Source organism: Vigna angularis, chromosome 6 (genome assembly GCF_016808095.1).
Source record: "Vigna angularis cultivar LongXiaoDou No.4 chromosome 6, ASM1680809v1, whole genome shotgun sequence".
Taxonomy (NCBI): domain Eukaryota; kingdom Viridiplantae; phylum Streptophyta; class Magnoliopsida; order Fabales; family Fabaceae; genus Vigna; species Vigna angularis.
The window spans coordinates 21902028-21907811 of record NC_068975.1 but is presented as its reverse complement, the minus strand read 5'-3'; the positions used below and the strand labels follow the sequence as shown (position 1 = coordinate 21907811).

At 38.7% G+C, this 5784-nt stretch overlaps 1 pseudogene; it reads left to right on the top strand.

The window, feature by feature from the left end:
• Positions 1–238: 238 nt before the first annotated feature.
• On the top strand, positions 239–5349 carry LOC128197580 (pentatricopeptide repeat-containing protein At3g09040, mitochondrial-like; annotated as a pseudogene).
• Positions 5350–5784: the final 435 nt, after the last annotated feature.

Below are 5784 nucleotides of genomic sequence, written 5' to 3'. Positions count from 1 at the left end.
TTTTGTAAAATTAAAATAAAATTAAAATTTATTTAATTTCTTAAATTATTCTGTTCATGATCTTCATGTTCTTTATTTTCCTCCTTCATGGAATATAAAGCTTCCTACACCTTATCAAAAGCTTCCGAAAAAAAATGTTTCCATCAAAAGAGAGTTTTCCTATGCAACTCCGCTTTTTTCGATTTCCGGTTGCAACAACCAAGACGTATCTTCTTCGCCGCGTCCGAGAACAGGGCCGTGTCTAGTCCTAAAAACGGTGTCCGTGTCAGCAAAGTGTCGGAAGCGGGGAAGCGCGACCTCCCAGCCGTCTCGGAGCTTCATAGGGAAGGATGAAATGTCGTCTGTCATTTGGTCTTAATTAAAAACGAGAATAGAAGGTTCCATACACAAATTGGATTTTACTTATAACAGAAGAACAAAAGAGAAAGAATGTGCGGATAGTTGGAAGGGGAGAAAAGGGAATCAAATCGAATTGATTGATGCGCGTGAGTGTTACAGTGAGAGGTGTGGTGAAAGGGAGAGGCTACCATGGGCGTTGGAGTGTTGACAGTGAGTGTCAGGGGAAGGCGAAGGGGAATGCCAGTGTCTGGAATTCCCTTCTTCGCATGCACTCCACCCATGGATTGCCCCAAAGTGTCCTTCGATGTTTTGCTTCTTTTCTCAACTCTGGCCATTCCCCTGATCAGTTTACTTTCGCCATCACTCTGTCCGCCTGTGCAAAGCTACACAATGTTGAGTTGGGGAGGGCAGTTCACTGCTGCATAATTAAGAGGGGTATTCAATCTGCCTCCTTCTGTCATGGCGCACTCATCCATCTTTACGTCAATTCCCACTCTCTCACTTCTGCTCGCACCCTATTTGATGCCGCACCCTCCCCTCATCTCAACCCTGTTTCTTGGACCTCTTTAATCTCTGGTTATGTTCAAGCCGGCTTGCCTCAGCAAGCACTTCACGTATTTGACAAAATACGCACCACTGTTTCTCCCGCTTCTTTTCCACTTCTAGACCCTGTGGCACTTGTCACCGTCTTAAACACTTACACCTCTTTAGGAAAGCTGGACAATGCTTGCCAATTGTTTGCACAGATGCCCATCTCCACCCGCAATGTTGTGGCCTGGAATGTCATGATTTCTTGTCATGCCAAGAGAGGCCATTATCAGAAGGCTCTTGCCTTCTTTCGTCAAATGAGTAAGCATGGTGTCAAATCCTCAAGATCCACACTCGCAAGTGTTTTAAGTGCAATTGCCAGTTTAGCCGCCCTCCATCACGGCTTCCTAGTTCATGCCCTGGCTATCAAGCAAGGTTTCGATTCCAGTATATACGTTGCAAGTTCTTTGATCAATATGTATGGCAAGTGTGCGATGCTGGATGCTGCACGCCAAGTATTTGATGCTATATCTCACAAAAATTTGATTGTCTGGAACACCATGCTAGGAATTTATTCACAGAATGTCTATTTAAGTAATGTCATGGAGTTGTTCTCGGATATGACAATATGTGGCGTTCACCCAGATGAATTTACCTACACAAGCATTTTGAGCTCGTGTGCATCCTTTGAATACGTACGAATTGGTCACCAGTTGCATTCAACTATTATCAAGAAGGGTTTTACCTCTAATTTATTTGTCAACAATTCATTGATAGATATGTATGCCAAAGCTGGGGCTTTGAAGTTCATGCCGAGATCATGTTTCCTGGAATGCCATTATTGTTGGTTATGTGCACGAAGAAGAGGAGGCTGTTGCTTTCAGTTTGTTTCAAAGAATGAATTTGGACGGCGTTGTACCTGATGAGGTATCTTTGGCCAGCATACTTAGTGCATGTGGAAATATTAAGGTCCTAGATGTAGGACAGCAACTCCATTGCCTGTCAGTTAAGTTGGGTTTAGAAACTAACTTTTTTGCTGGAAGTTCTCTTATTGACATGTATTCAAAATGCGGAGACATTGAAGATGCACAAAAAATTTATTCTAGGATGCCTGAACGGAGTGTGGTCTCCTTTAATGCTCTGATTGCAGGATATGCTCCAAAAAACATAAAAGAAGCTATTAGTCTTATTCATGTGATGCTGATACTGGGACTGAAGCCATCTGAGATTACATTTGTGAGCATCATAGATGTTTGTAAGGGTTCTGCAAAGGTAATTTTATGCATGCAGATCCATTGTGTTGTAGTAAAGAGGGGTCTCTTATGTGGTAGCGAATTCTTAGGAACCTCTTTGTTGGTCATGTATATGGATTCACAAAGGCTTGCAGATGCAAGCGTTCTTTTCTCGGAGTTTTTTAACCTTAAAAGCACGGTAATGTGGACTGCTTTAATTTCAGGATATACCCAAAATGAGTGCAGTGATGTGGCCTTAAACTTGTATCAGGAAATGCGTGGCAACAGTATCTTACCCGACCAAGCAACTTTTGTTACTGTTCTTCGAGCTTCTGCTCTCTTATCCTCACTGCATGATGGTAGAGAGATACATTCTCTAATCTTCCATACTGGTTTTGACTTAGATGAGTTAACAGGTAGTTCGCTTGTAGACATGTATGCAAAATGTGGCGATGTAAAAAGTGCTGTTCAAGTTTTTCATGATTTGACTATTAAAAAGGATGTGATTTCTTGGAACTCAATGATAGTTGGATTTGCCAAAAATGGTTATGCAGAAAGTGCCCTGAAGGTCTTTAATGAGATGGCTCAATCATGCATTACCCCTGATGAGGTAACATTTCTTGGAGTGCTCACTGCTTGTAGCCATGCAGGGTGGGTTTATGAGGGTCTTCAAGTTTTTCACATCATGGTAAACTGTTATGGAATTGAGCCTAGAGGGGATCACTACGCTTGCATGGTTGATCTACTTGGTAGGTGGGGTTTTCTAAAGGAAGCTGAAGAGTTCATTGACAAAATAGAAGTTGAACCGAATGCTATGATTTGGGCCAATTTATTGGGTGCTTGCAGAATACATGGGGATGAAAAGAGGGGACAGAGAGCGGCTAAGAAACTTATTGAGTTAGAACCCAGAAACTCTTCTTCATATGTGCTGCTTTCAAATTTGTATGCTGCATCTGGACTTTGGGATGAAGCTAGATCTTTGAGGAGAACAATGATGCAGAAAGATATCCAAAAAATGCCTGGCTGTAGCTGGATCGTTGTAGGACAAAATACAAACCTATTTGTTGCGGGTGATAAGTCACATCCTAGTTGTGATGAAATTTCACTAGCATTAAAGCACCTGACGGCACTAATTAAAGACAATACATTCCATGATTTCCTGGGTTAGTTACATGTAGTTATTCTATGTGATTGGACGTCAAGATTATTTGAATCTCATCACTTGAAGGCTGTTTTAAGGATTTGATTCTTCCCAAATCATAACGTGTTGGGGAGTTTATTCAACCAAATCTCATCACATGAAGACTGTTTGTGCTATAGGTCGTATTTGTTATGAACTTTTAGCCTTGATGTCTGGACATCTACATCCTCATCTACTTTTAATGGGGAACTTTTGTACACGTTCTTCTCTGCTTGCATCATGTTACAAGCGTTGAATGACATCTATGTGTCTTTCAAACTCAACTCTTTGGATAGATTAAACAGTTTATTCTGTAAGTTAGCCCCATAAACAATTATTTGCTGTGATTTGTCCAAGGAAGGATTGATGGAGGAGGATCAACAGACCAGGTTAGACTCTTATTCTCTTATTATAATGAATACCTCTATAGGTTATACTTTATTAGAGAGTCTGTGAAGATTTACATTGCTCCTAATTCATGTTAGACACACAATTATATGTTTCTCTCTTTCTTCCTGTTAGAGTTCTTTGCTCTTGTTTCTCATCATCTGTGTCCCTCATTTAAATGATCGTGTATGTTCTGCAATCTTAGTTATTCTAAATTATCTTGTATTTGGGACTGCAATTGAATACCAACACAGTCATTGCCTTTGACATTTGAAGTCATGGATGATTATGCCTATGCCTATGCCGTTATCACAGTTTGTGTTTCATTCTCTTTGGGAATACTAATATACTGCATCCCTGTCTGGACAAAGGGGTTTAACATTGACACGTAGCAATTGAATAAGGCAACCTTGTTTAGGCAACGGATTTTCTTTTTCTTTTTTGCTGAGAATGGGTTGGCAGTTCAGAGAAGCAGAGTAATGTGTCTATGCTATTCTTCATAGTGAGATCTGTCAATTTTATGATTGGCTGTTAAACGGGAATTTGAGCAGATAGGTCACTTCTTACTAATATAGATGCCATTTTCAATCCTGTAAGAAATTCATCATTAACTTGAGTTTTCACAAAATTGTGGTATTGTAGGAGTAGATACAGCTGAATGGAAGGTGTTCATGGAATCCGTATTGTTGACTATTCAATCAATTTTTCTGCATAATTAGCAAAGATGCTACAAGTGCCAATCATTCTTTGTTGGATCGTTACAATAATATCACAGGCTTTGATTAGTGCCCAAGAAATGTAATGGTATTGAGATATTACAATCCAAATGAATGAGAAATATTTGAATCACTAAAAATATGCATAGATGAATTAAGAACTGTCAAACCACGGTAGAATGATCAAATCTGCACTCAAAACCCAGAACTGGACAGCACCAGTCCAACTCTAGCGTGACAGCTTTGACAGTAAGGGTGTTCGTGTGGTCTGATATGCAGAATGGCTTTATATGCTATGCTATGGATTGAATCATGATATGAACATGCAAATAGGTTTATAACAATGCTAATGGTACTTTAAAACAGAATTTAACGAAAAAACCAAGTGCAGACTTCCTAAATTCAGAAAATCATCTAACCCAAAAAACTGGAAAATTGAGTACTAATCCTAGAATCTAATGTAGAAATAACCACAAAACATAGATTGAAACTATAAATAAGCAGCAAAAACTAAAATTGAACATTTAAACCAAAGCTAGAGCCGAGTGGCGCGAGAGTTAACTGTAAAAATTGATTAATCTGAACTAAAACTGAAATCTAATGATTGGAACAAATTTATTATTACGAAAGGAAGTAGAGGAATGCAAATTTGATGAAAAACATATTAAAGAACCAAAAATCACAAAACAGGTTGAACTTCAGCGTAGCTAAGTGTTTGCTCTAAACCAGAAAGTGAAAATCCTATTCAAGTTCATTTAACTCTCAATCTTACTTGCTAATGTTAATTTCTGAAATCCTTGGAGTATAGAAATCACTTTGGATTCACCAGTATCTCAGCATGGATCCATAACTGTTAGGACCTTGAGGGTTTATGAAAGGAGAAAGATAGTAGAGAAATAAAGATGAGTACTTAACTGTTGAGCAGTTAAGGGGGCGGGAAAAGGTCTATAAAAAGGACATCTTTTGTAGTTACAAGGAACAGTGATTTTACTCTTGAGTTACAGACTAGTTTAGACTTGGTGAGGGAGGTTAAGCTCCTGGTTTCCCAATTGTATTCTTGATTCTTTGATGTGAATACAAATCATTTCTTTTACAATTGCTTTCTGTTAGAGTAATGAGGTGTGAGAGTAAGAGAGATAGATAGGATTCTTACAAAGGGTCCTAACAATAACCGAGGCTAGTAAGGTGCAAGAATGAAAATCAAATGTTCAAGAGTAGAAAATTTATATTCTGACTCAAAAGTAAGGAAACACATCCGAGACATTGAATTACAATTGCAACTGAGTAAAAAGCATTAAGAGATTAATATGATTGAATTGCATATCAGAAAACAATGCAAAACTGAATTAAAAGCAAAATTAACTTGAATTGAATGAAACTTGATGCGAACAGTACAATCACC